This window comes from Phyllobates terribilis, unplaced genomic scaffold (assembly GCF_046119375.1).
Source record: "Phyllobates terribilis strain yellow unplaced genomic scaffold, ASM4611937v1 Scaffold_11__3_contigs__length_659146591, whole genome shotgun sequence".
Taxonomy (NCBI): Eukaryota; Metazoa; Chordata; class Amphibia; order Anura; family Dendrobatidae; genus Phyllobates; species Phyllobates terribilis.
This window is the reverse complement of record NW_027362771.1, coordinates 517,981,680-517,995,525: the sequence shown is the minus strand read 5'-3', so window position 1 is coordinate 517,995,525 and position 13,846 is coordinate 517,981,680.

Below are 13,846 nucleotides of genomic sequence, written 5' to 3'. Positions count from 1 at the left end.
GCTAGCCACTTACGCCTTGGAGATCTTGTCATGCCCCGCAGCCAGCGTTCTGTCTGAACGTGTGTTCAGCGCTGCTGGTGGTGTGCTGACAGATAAGCGCACGCGGCTCTCCACTGATAATGTAGACAGACTCACGTTCATAAAGATGAACAAATCATGGATCCGAAACGACTTTTCTACCCCTGTGTCATCCTGGGGAGAGTAAAAGCTTGATGATTGGTTAAAATCACCCTACCAACCGTTTTAAGCTTTCAAATTACTAATCATGTTTATCTGTATCTTGACTGGAAAATAATTTGGGCTTTGTAGCAGTGTGCAGCACTGATCCTATTAGCCCATCTATACTAAGCTCCACCAGATTTAAAATTAATAATAATTTGTAGCTGCATCTAGCCCGGAAAATAATTTTGGGGCTCCGAGATACGCAAGACACATAAGTGCCTTCTTGCTGCACTACATGCAACATGACCCTCATATTGTCAGAATTCGAAGTAATCATGACTACTGGGTTGCCACACTCTTAGATCCCCCAAACTTTTCGATCAACCTTTTCATTTTAATAAAGACCAAAAAAAGGGTCATTTTTGAAATTATAAGCATTAGCAGGTTATTAGAATCTGAAATCAAACAGTTTTTAACTCAAAACTTTATTCTAGGTGATGTTACATTTTCACATAGGACCCCTTGTTCGAAAGGAGCTTCTGAACTCTCTCGTCCATTGAATTTGTCAGGTTTTGGATGGTTTCTGCTTCAATTGTTTTGCATGAGGACAGAATACCCTCCCAGAGCTGTTGCTTAGATGTGAACTGCCTCCCGCCATCATAGACACTCCTTTTGATGATGCTCCAGAGGATCTGAATGGGGTAGGGGTTAGGGGAGCATGGGGGTCACACCATAAGTTTGTCCCCTTTTATGCCCATATCAGCCAGAGATGCAGATGTTTTATGTGCAGCATGAGATGGTGCATTATCATGCAAAAAAATGATCTTGCTGTGAAATACATGGTTCTTCTTCTTGAACCATGGCAGGAAGTGCTGTTTGAGAAAATCCACATACATTATGAAGTTCATCTTTAGCGCCTTCAGGGATCATAAAGGTGCCGACAATCTCTCTCCCCATGATTCCAGCCCAAAACATTACTCCACCTCCTCCTTGTTGGCGCTGTAGCCGTGTTTGCGTGGGGTGTCCATCAACCAGCCATCCTCCACTCCATCCATCTGGACCATCGAGCGCTGCACGGCACTCATCCGTGAACAAAACAGTTTTGAAATCAGTCTTCATGTAATGCTTCAAAAACTTGTCTGCTGCTATGACAAGGCTTTTTTGCCGCTGCTCTTTTAACCTGACGTAATTGCCTGTAGGAAAGAGTCCTCAATTTGCCCTTATCAGCATGCACACATGTGTACTGTGAATCAGCTACATACTTCTTGATTGCCAAGACACTTCATCCTGATCATCGCACAATGTTGATTGTAGTCATGCCTTGACCTAAACACTCCACAATTTGTTGCTTCTCAGCAGCCGACACATCCTTTTTCTTTCCCATTTTGGCAGAAAATGTAGGCTGCTTAATAATGTGAGACAGCCTTCTTAAGTAGTCTTGCCTTTCATTGGACACACCTGCCAAACTAATTAGCACAGGTGTCTGCAATTGCTTACAGTGATATAAAGAGCCCTGACACACATCATCATCAATGAGTTTAACTGACAAACAAACAAATTCTTCCCTTATCACTCCTAAACACTTTTTGCATAATAATTTGGAACACAGTGTACATGTGCTTTTCCACAAAACACCAGTGGTTCACGTAGTGAATCTTACAGTTCTAACTTGCCAACCGTGGTCTGTATGGAGTTGTTCAATAAAGGGCCCAAAATTAAGATAAACATAGATGGGAGAGGTCTCTATGAATAGGAATTCCTAAGTATTTGATACCCTGTGAGGGCCAGGCAAAGGGAAAGTTGGACTGGATGGAATCGTACATGGATTTGGGGAGGGAGACATCGAGGGCCTCAGACTTCGCTGCATTGATTTTATAATTTGACCATGTAACAAAGTGATCTATTTCAGCCATAACAGCATGGATGGATATATGTGATTGAGTGATATATACTAGTACATCATCAGCAAATAGAGAGCACTTGTACTCGGTGCCTCCCACCTCAATCCACCTAATATTGGGGTTATGGCGAATTGATGAGAGCAGGTGCTCCGTCACTAGGATGTATAAGAGAGGGGACAGAGGACATCCCTGCCTTGTCCCATTGGTGATTGTGAAAGGTGATGAAAATGTTCTGATGCACCACCTGGGCCTTGGGACACCCAGAGCCGGACCCTTTTTGGTGGATGCTGGTGGTTGTAGTCTTCGTGGCGGCGACCCGGTTCCGTGGCTCAGGGTGGTCAAACCAGTGGCGGAACTATTTATGTGGTTTTGATGTTTAAACGTCCGACTACGCCACCCGTGGATTGCAGTCAGAGTGAACCGCCGCTGCAGGGCAGACCGCTGGAGCTGGTGTTGTGGGTGCAGCAGAGCGTAGCATAACTCCCCACGGGAGGAGTATAGCCTCAGGGCAGTGTATGCGGAGGATGGGGGTGATGGTGCAGGGCAGCAGCAGTAACGACACGGAGTCAGTGATGCAGTCCAGGGCCTTTACTCACAGTTCTTATTATCCAGACCACGTCTGCAGGTAACGGCTGCCCACGTCGTACTGTGCTCACCAGGTGAGGGGTTCAGACAACTCCCAGATAACTTTGGAGCGCTTCACAGGACCCCCTTTGTGTGTCCTTTGTCTGGCCTTTCTTACCAACCGTTCTGTCCGGCTGCCTCGGGCCTCCTCTTGGTAAACTTGGCGCCAGTTTCCCTGACCCTATGTGCTGCCCTCCTAGCGGGTGTAGCGAGGGGCTGCGCCACATAAAATGTCACAGCCTCCGGTTTCTAGCTGAGGGTCGTTTCCTGCCTCCACTAGTTTTGGGGACCGGTCTCCCCCTTTGGCCTGACCCCTCCATGCAGGTGGATTCGGGCGTGCGGTGGCGACTCGCCCGTCTGCACCCCTGGGATCCCTTCATTCCTCGTTCCTGGAGCCTTCTCCGCTCCTCTTCCTTCCTTCTCCCTCTTCCAGGCCTGGGCCTCTGTTACTAGGCCCGCCTCCGGAGCAGAGCTCATGCAGAGCCCCTGCTCCCTGCCACTTCTGCTCAGACTTCTCTGCACTGAACTAAGATGGTGCCCACCTTTTATACTCCCTTCTCAATGCACCCAGGAACTGCTTCCTCCCTGCTCCTGCACTACAGGGTTCCCCTTCCTCAGTGTTCCCTCCCCCCACTCCAGCCAGGGACAGGGACTGTCGTGCCCATCTCAGGGGCATATTGGTCACCCTGCCCCACGGCAATGTGGTGTAATGCATGCAGTTGTCGGGTCCTGATCCACACTCCATCCTTACCTGAGAGTGAGATATCACACCTCTGGGTGAGGTGCAATACCTCTGTAGCAACCGAGCCCTCAGGGTGCTACAGTTCCATTTATCTTCAGCCTAGGTGACGTATTGCGATACAGGGCCGTGATTTTGGCTATAAAAGGGTCCCCTAGACCCCTACCCCAAGCTTTTTAAGAGAATCATATATGGCGTGCCAGGAGACTCTATGGAATGCTTTCTCAGCATCCAACGAGAGTATCTAATTACAAATTTTTAACTGCATCTAGCCCAGGAAATACTTTGTGCCTAGTAGCAGTGTCTGCTAGTCAACAGATTATCTCGGCTGTTAAGCAAGCTACACCACCTGTAGTTTGGACAATTTTTTCAAAGGAAATGCTTCGGGACCACGGGATACTCAGTGAAGAGCATCAGGAGGCACTTCAAGGCATAGGGGCTGGGACTGGCAGTAGGATGCCTTGCGGTGGGCAGCCGAGCTCGATCCTTATAAAAGCTTTTTAACTGCAGCAGCTTTAGTGGACGCTACTGGAGCTGGAATTACGCGACTGCTGGCATGAGAATTGCCCTCCAATAGATCCTTGTAAATGGATTTAAAGTGTATTCATTCAAATTAGAGAGACAATTTAAATTAAAAAGCTTAGAGCTGCCTCCAACACAGGGGGGCTCGCTCGACCCACCAGCGGACAGGCACCAGTATTGGGAGAGGGGGGCTGGCCGTCAGGGTTCACCGCGGCTCTGGCACAAACCCGGCGACACGGAGGTGGCACGGGCACGAGCGGACTGAACGTGTCGGCTTCTCACTTTTTGGATTTTAGAAGGGCATGACATGCCTATATCTGTGTCTCCCCCTCCTTTTACTCCTCCACCTCTTTTCTTTTCTCATGACTATATGTACTTGTCACTTTTCCATGTGTTAGTGTGTCTTCTGAGCAGTTTGTCAGCTTTTCGACACCTTTGAAGGTGTTTTCTATGTGTTTCTATGTGTTTTTGTTTGCCTGCCATTGGTTTTAACGGTGTTCGAAGGTGTTCGACGAACAGTTCGACGAACAGTTCGGCGAACACACGGGTGTTCGACGAACCGAACCGAACTCGAACACTACGGGGGTGGCTCAACACTACTGTTAAGTCCTTATACATTTAAGGATAAAATATTTAACGCCATTTGAAGATAAAGTATAGAGCTTTAATTTTGGCAGATAAATATAAATCAGATTAACTTTAAATTTAAAATATGATCCCATGGTGCATATTAAAACAGCAAATACAAAGAAACATATACCTATAACATTGAAAAAAAACCTTAAGCAGTGAATATCCAGGCTCTCATCCTAAAGAGGGGGCAAAAAAAAGTTTGGCAAACTCTGCCCTTGAGTCCTGGAATTAGACAATACAAAACAGAATCTTAAACCAATGCTCGCACTGGCCGGCAGCTCTCTCGACCCAAGAGTGACAGCTGCATAGAAATACATGCTGTCACGCTTGGGTAGGGAAAGCCAGTGGCCAGTTCGAACTTTGCGTTGCGATCCTTGTTTTTTTATCAATTTTTGGAGCATTTCCCCAGAGCAAGAGGTTGAATGTACAATCAAACTTGCCAACTATGCTGGAAAACCTAGTAGACTCCCAAAAAAGGAAGACCTGCAAGACTCCCAAAAAAGTTGGCAAATTTGCTGGTTGTCAATGAAGCCTCCTGGAAAGTCGGGTTTCTTGTGTGGAACTCCATAAAGAGGGCATCCACAGACACATTCAGGGGATGGGTAACAAAGTTTGGAGGTAGCATGCAAGAGTGTTCGTGTACAAAAAATTGACTCATCGCTTCATATGACAGAATCGGAAATGCAATTTCTGCCTTGAAAGATGTCAAATTCTAGAGATAATCCAATTCAATTCGAATTTAATTCAAGTGAATTTTATGAAATGCACAGGTCCCAGTAAATTCAAACTATTTGCAATTCAATTTGTGTGCATCCACAGATAAATCCCCACTAACATTTTACACATTATAGAGGATTTCATCAATCTCAAAAGGCTGACGTGACCTCAGTTGTGATAGCACAAGTTTCCGCATAATGTCTTGCAGCTTTCACATCACATGGTATAGCGCACTCCATTAGATGGGACTACCATAGCCTTAGAAAAGTTCAAGCAGGGAATGTAGCAGTAATTTTAGTATAATTTTAGGATAGTTAGAATTTATCACAGCTCACACCTCACGGCTCAGCAATAGAGACAGGAAAATAAATCCTTAAAACATCTGATAAATACTCCAGACTGTAATGTGTTATACAACTGCAGCACTGAATAAGATGAGCGTAGTAGACCTCAAATAATATAGATATGGGGATATGGAGAGAGAGATAAGGGAGGTGCTAGGTGCAGTATTAGGCCACGGCTCCACTCTCAGTATTTGGTCAGTATTCGGTCAGTATTTTTTCTGAAGATTGGGAACCAAAACCAGGAGTGGGTGATAAATGCAGAATTGGTGACTTGTTTCTATTATACCTTTTCTCTGATTGTTCCACTCCTGGTTTTGTCTCTCACTCCTGAGATCAAATACTCAGGGCCGCAGCCTTAGGCCACTGTTCTTTAATGCATAGAAAAAAATAAACAATTATACTCATCTTCCCTCTGCTCTCTCGCCACGCGGCGTCCTCTTCTGAAGCCGGCAGCTGATTTCAGCGTGCCAGTGACGAGAGCACAGGAAGTCACTGCCATGTGCCCCCAATCACATATACGCCGACTTCAGCTGCTGGCCTCTGATTAGTCGGCAGCGTGTACTGCTGTGCACCACCTCTACAGGAGTGTCCTCGGGGTGTCTTATACCATCTCCTTTGACAATGGTTGTGGACATGAGGGAAGTGCTTAGGGGTCCAGCGACCCACTTCAGCTTCCGTGACATTAAAATCCATTGTAAGTGGAGCTACATGTACCAGTTGGCCCCTCTGCAAAACCTTGCACCTCCCCTGTGGTTCTCCGCATACTTGCTGGCCTAGAATTTCTTGATAGCTCTCTGCAGTTAGGCAGGGGCATTATATTAGTACAGTTAGGTCCATATATATTTGGACAGAGACAATATTTTTCTAATTTTGGTTCTAGACATTACCACTATGAATTTTAAACAAAACAATTCAGATGCAGTTGAAGTTCAGACTTTCAACTTACATTTGAGGGTACCCACATTAAAATTGGATGAAGGGTTTAGGAGTTTCAGCTCCTTAACATGTGCCACCCTGTTTTTAAAGGGACCAAAAGTAATTGGACAGATTAAATAATTGTAAATAAAATCTTCATTTCTAGTACTTGGTTGAAAACCCCTTGTTGGCAATGACTGCCTGAAGTCTTGAACTCATGGACATCACCAGACGCTGTGTTTCCTCCTTTTTGATGCTCTGCCAGGCCTTCACTGTGGTGGTTTTCAGGTGCTGTTTGTTTGTGGGCCTTTCTGTCTGAAGTTTAGTCTTTAACAAGTGAAATGCATGCTCAATTGGGTTGAGATCAGGTGACTGACTTGGCCATTCAAGAATATTCCACTTCTTTGCTTTAATAAACTCCTGGGTTGCTTTGGCTTTATGTTTTGGGTCATTGTCCATCTGTAGTATGAAACAATGACCAATCAGTTTGGCTGCATTTGGCTGCATCTGAGCACACAGTATGGCTCTGAATACATCAGAATTCATTCGGCTGCTTCTGTCCGGTGTCACATCATCAATAAACACTAGTGACCCAGTGCCACTGGCAGCCATGCATACCCAAGCCATAACACTGTTCCGCCGTGTTTTACAGATGATGTGGTATGCTTTGGATCATGAGCTGTACAAAGCCTTCGCCATACTTTTCTCTTTCCATCATTCTGGTAGAGCTTGATCTTGGTTTCATCTGTCCAAAGAATGTTCTTCCAGAACTGTGCTGGCTTTTTTAGATGATTTTTAGCAAAGTCCAGTCTAGCCTTTTTATTCTTGATGCTTATGAGTGGCTTGCCCCGTGCAGTGAACCCTCTGTATTTACTTTCATGCAGTCTTCTCTTTATGGTAGATTTGGATATTGATACGCCTACCTCCTGGAGAGTGTTGTTCACTTGGTTGGCTGTTGTGAAGGGGTTTCTCTTCACCATGGAGATTATTCTGCGATCATCCACCACTGTTGTCTTCCATGGGCGCCCAGGTCTTTTTGCATTGATGAGTTCACTAGTGCTTTCTTTCTTTCTCAGTATGTACCAAACTGTAGATTTTGCCACTCCTAATATTGTAGCAATTTCTCGGATGGGTTTTTTCTGTTTTTGCAGCTTAAGGATGGCTTGTTTCACCTGCATGGAGAGCTCCTTTGACCGCATGTTTACTTCTCAGCAAAACCTTCCAAATGTAAGCACCACACCTCAAATCAACTCCAGGGCTTTTATCTGCTTAATTGTGAATGACATAACAAAGGGATTGCCCACACCTGTCCATGAAATAGCATCGGAGTCAATTGTCCAATTATTTTTGGTTCCTTTAAAAACAGGGTGGCACATGTTAAGGAGCTGAAACTCCTAAACCCTTCATCCAATTATAATGTGGATACCCTCAAATGAAAGCTGAAAGTCTGAACTTCAACTGCATCTGAATTGTTTTGTTTAAAATTCATTGTGGAAATGTCTAGAACCAAAATTAGAAAAATGTTGTCTCTGTCCAAATATATATGGACCTAACTGTGACTGCGTTTTTTGATCTGACAGGGCCACAACCCCCCTATCAGTATTTTGTCAGTATTCGGTCAGTACTTTTTCTCAGGAGTGGGACACAAAACCAGGTGAGAAACAATCAGAGAAAAGGTATAATAGAAACAAGTGCAAAAACTATGCATTTATCACCCACTCCTGGTTTTGGCTCCCACTCCTGAGAAAAAAAACTGACCAAATACTGACCAAATAATGATAGTGGGGCCGTGGCCTTAGACTCAATGTGATAGATATGGTGTAGCTGGCATCTGTCCTACTGCATTTAAATTCCATATTTTCTTCATTCTTAATGCATTAAAAGCAGGAGCAAGGCAGCACAATATTTTTGGCAAAAAAAAATTCTGCAATTTGTGTCAATCAGAGAGGCAGCAATTCATTAAAGTGTTTTTGCCAGAAAAGTGGCATAAAACACTTTGAAAAGTCGCAACATTTTTCAGAATGTGGAGTTGCCCAAACAATTTAGCGACTTTTGGCAAGTTCACTCCAGTTTGAAGTAGCATCATTAAAAAGGGCTGATCTGGTGAGGAGCCACACCCCATCCTGCCTATCAGATTCAGCAAAAGGGCAGGCGTTTCTTATTTTATTGAATTTCTGGCAAGTTGCACAGAGGCTCTTGCCAGAGAGAGGATGTGCCAAATTCATTAAACACCAATCACCTCTTAATGAATTTGGCATATTTGTATTCTAGTGAGCCCTTCATAAAGATTGGTGTTCACAATGCTAGTCTTAATTAATCATATCCTATCTATTTACTAGTTATAAGCGACAGTACTGTATGCTTTCATTTTATGTGCTATTGTTTTGTGAAGGGGGAATCAGTTTTTTCAAAATGCTAAATAAAATTCCCTAAAATCTAAACATTTAGCTGGAAATTTCTACCTCACAAAGTGTGCCTGTCCTAAAAAATGTTTTCATGATTTACTAGTCAAATTTTACACTTGTACATATCACATTAGTGCAGAACCCTGTTGCAGGGGCTGACTTTTTGTCCATGTACCTTCCTAGCATTTGTTTTGTCATTTTGGGGAAGGGTTTTTATGTTGAAAAAATAGAAAAAAAATGTTGACAATTAACTGTGCATCTCTATGCTTACACACCTGTTTTTCTAGTCCAATTTGACTACCATACATGCCACACCTGTACTGTGGCTTGCTGCCACGTTCCACTTTCTTATATTTTCCTACCTACCTAAATTTTTTTCTTACATCTTTTTCTGGCAATGGTTGAATGATTGTAGTTGAACAGATGGTCAAAAGTTAATTATCATGTTGTGCAAAAAGTATGGTAAAGAAAAAGTGGATGTCACAATGGACAGGGTAGTGTAAATGAAAAAAGACTCCATATTGTTGCTAAGAATGTGAGAGCCACTAGCATCAGCACCACCAAAACAGATGCCAGCGGTCTGGGAAGTAGTAATTCCAAACGCATATCACAATTGCCTCCTTTGCCTCTAGCAAGCGTGTTAGTTGCAAAAACTTAGGGTGTGTTATGGTATATTTGGCACTACTACCACATTATATACAGTGGGGAAAAAAAGTATTTAGTCAGCCACGAATTGTGCAAGTTCTCCCACTTAAAAAGATGAGAGAGGCCTGTAATTGACATCATAGGTAGACCTCAACTATGAGAGACAAAATGAGAAAATAAATCCTGAAAATCACATTCTCTGATTTGGAAAGAATTTTTTTTTCAAATTTTGGTGCAAAATAAGTATTTGGTCAATTACAAAAGTTCATCTCAATACTTTGTCATATATCCTTTGTTTGCAATGACAGAGGTCAAACATTTTCTGTAAGTCTTCACAAGGTTGGCACACACTGTTGCTGGCATGTTCGCCCATTCCTCCATGCAAATCTCCTCTAGAGCAGTGATGTTTTGGGGCTGTCGCTGGGCAACACAGACTTTCAACTCCCTCCAAAGGTTTTCTATAGGGTTTAAATCTGGAGACTGGCTAGGACACTCCAGGACCTTGAAATGCTTATTATGAAGCCACTCCTTTGTTGCCCCGGTGGTGTGCTTGGGATCTTTGTCATTCTGAAAGACCCAGCCATGTTTCATCTTCAGTGCCCTTGCTGATGGAAGGAGGTTTGCACTCAAAATCTCATGATACATGGCCCCATTCATTCTTTCATGTACATGGATCAGTCGTTCTGGCTCCTTGGCAGAGAAACATCCCCAAAGCATGATGTTTCCACCCCCATGTTTCACAGTAGGTATTGTGATCTTTGGATGCAACTCAGCATTCTTTCTCCTCCAAACACGATGAGTTGTGTTTCTACCAAACAGTTCTACTTTTGTTTCATCTGACCATATGACATTCTCCCAAAACTCTTCTGGATCATCCAAATTCTCTCTCGCAAACTTCAGATGTGCCTGGATACGTAATGGCTTAAGCAGGGGGACATGTCTGGCACTGCAGGATCTGAGTCCCTGGCGGCATAGTGTGTTACTGATGGTAGCCTGTGTAACGTTGGTCCCAGCTCTCTGCAGGTCATTTACTTTGTCCCCCCATGTGGTTCTGGGATTTTTGCTCACCATTCTTGAGATCATTTTGACCCCACGGCATGAGATCTTGTGTGGAGCCCCAGATCGAGGGAGATTATCAGTGGTCTTGTATGTCTTCCATTTTGTAATTATTCCTCCCACAGTTGTTTTCTTCACATCAAGCTGCTTGCTTATTGCAGATTCAGTCTTCCCAGCTTGGTTCAGGGCTACAATTTTGTTTCTGGTGTCCTGCGACAGCTCTTTGGTCTTCACCATAGTGGAGTTTGGAGTGTGACTGTTTGAGGTTGCAGACAGGTGTCTTTTATACTGATAACAAGTTCAAACAGGTGCCAGTACTACAGGTAATGAGTGGAGGACGGAGGAGTCTGTTAAAGAAGAAGTTACACGTCTGTGAGAGCCAGGAATCTTGCTTGTTTGTAATTGACCAAATACTTATTTTCGACCAAAGTTTGAAAATAATTTCTTTCCAAATCAGACAGTGTGATTTTCAGGATTTATTTTCTCATTTTGTCTCCCATAGTTGAGGTCTACCGATGATGTCAATTACAGGCCTCTCTCATCTTTTTAAGTGGGAGAACTTGCACAATTGGTGGCTGACTAAATACTTTTTTCCCCACTGTATATGACACTTCACTTGTCTTATTCCCAGCAGGATGATGTTACCTCTGACAGCGACGCTGTCATTTTGAGTTTGTGGCCTGTAAAGAATTGTTTGTCTGATCAAATGGCTAAGAGAGATAATTTTAGGATGATTTTTTTTCATTTTGAAATCATAAAAAGTCTGTTACTGCACTATTCTATTAAATGGGCAGCAGTTACTAACCATTTACCATCCCTTTCCAAGGTGAGGTCACTTTGACATTTCTAAGGTTTCTAAAGTTTGCATTAAAGATATTGAAAGAAGTTGGATAAATTCTTGGGAGATCTCTGAGTGTAATGCACATCTGTTTGGGGCAATTGAAGCTTCTATGATTTACTGCAAATCTATTATCTAATATTTTTTAAAAATCGACAAAACCTTGTGACTAAGAATTTCTAAAGATTTGATTACATGTAGCAAATTTTTCTTTTTAGTGTATGCCAATAATTCCTAAAGTGAAATCAGGAAATTAATAGCCATAAGTACTTCAAACAAGTTGGTAAAAGTCAGAGATCTTGCTAGAGCTGGAGAGATTTCATAGTGAACTCTTGACCGGGTTCTAAGGACTCACTGGGAAATATTTGTATAGTCAATCCCGTCAGCAGAAGCACAAATGTCTGTACTCTAGAGTAATATACACCTATACACTATAGTAAACTGCATGATGGCACAGTTGCAGACAGAGACATGACAGGGTCAACTGAAACAGATTGTGCTCGACTTGAGGCAATGGAGGTTAATGCTTGCAGTTTCTAAGACAAGATACAAGCTTTAAAGTTACATAATGTATAGTGGCCAGGGGTGGATTAAGAGTACTGATGTATCATGTGACATGTCACATGATCCCCTGTGATAGATCATGTGATAGTTCACTTGAAATTAATTTGGCACAATATTAATATATTAATTATAATATTTTTTTTTACATGAATTGTATGACTTAATATTGAGCACAATTAAGTATGCTGACATCCCCTATATACAGTATGAGACCCTACACACAATATGAGCTGCCACAATCCTCCCATACACAGCAGGAGGCCGCACGTAGCCATCTATTCACAGCGGGAGGCCACACGTAGCCATCTATACACAGCGGGAGGCCCCACGTAGCCATCTATACACAGCAGAAGGCCGCACATAGCCATCTATACACAGCGGAAGGCCGCACGGTGACATCTATACACAGTGGGAGGCCGCACGTAGCCATCTGTACACAGCGGGAGGCCCCACTTAGCCATATATACACAGCGGAAGGCCGCACGGTGACATCTATACACAGCGAGAGGCCGCACGTAGCCATCTATACACAGCGGGAGGCCGCACGTAGCCATCTATACAGAGAGGGAGGCCGCACATAGCCATCTATACACAGCGGGAGGCCGCAAGTAGCCATGTATACACAGCGGGAGGCCGCACGGCAGCATCTATACACAGCAGGAGGCCGCATAGTGCCATCTATACACAGCAGGAGACCGCATGGTGCCATCTATACACAGCGGGAGGCCACACGTTGCCATCTATGCACAGCAAGAGGCCGCACAGCGCCATCTATACACAGCAGGGGGCCACACGTAGCCATCTATACTCAGCGGGAGGCCACACGGTGCCATATATACACAGCGGGAGGCCGCACATAGCCATCTATACACAGCGGGAGGCCGCAAGTAGCCATGTATACACAGCGGGAGGCCGCACGGCAGCATCTATACACAGCAGGAGGCCGCATAGTGCCATCTATACACAGCAGGAGACCGCATGGTGCCATCTATACACAGCGGGAGGCCACACGTTGCCATCTATGCACAGCAAGAGGCCGCACAGCGCCATCTATACACAGCAGGGGGCCACACGTAGCCATCTATACTCAGCGGGAGGCCACACGGTGCCATATATACACAGCGGGAGGCCGCACATAGCCATCTATACACAGCAGGGGGCCGCACGGTGCCATCTATACACAGCAGGAGGCCACACGGTGCAATCTATACACAGCACGAGGCCTCACGTAGCCATCTATACACAGCAGGGGGCCGCACGGCGCCATCTATACACAGCAGGGGGCCGCATGGTGCCATCTATACACAGCAGGGGGCCGCACGGTGCCATCTATACACAGCGGGAGGTCACACGGTGCAATATATACACAGCAGGGGGCCGCACGGTGCCATCTATACACAGCGGGGGGCCACATGGTGCCATCTATACATAGCGGGAGGCCGCACGGCACCCCCAGACACAGCGGGAGGCCGCACGGCGCCCCCCAGAGACAGCTGGAGGCCACACGGCGCCCCCCCAGAGACAGTGGGAGGCCGCACGGCGCCCCCCCAGAGAGAGCGGAAGCCAAACGGAGTCATGCACACACACAAACATATACAGACATATACATACATACACGTATAAACACATTTGAAACACAAAAATACATATAAACAGACATCACACAATGATATCTGCACACACACTCACACACACACACACACTCACTCACTTACCATCCCCCTGCTCCCGTCGTCCAGCTCCTCTCCGGTGATAAGTAGCAGTGCAGGGCGCGCACTACA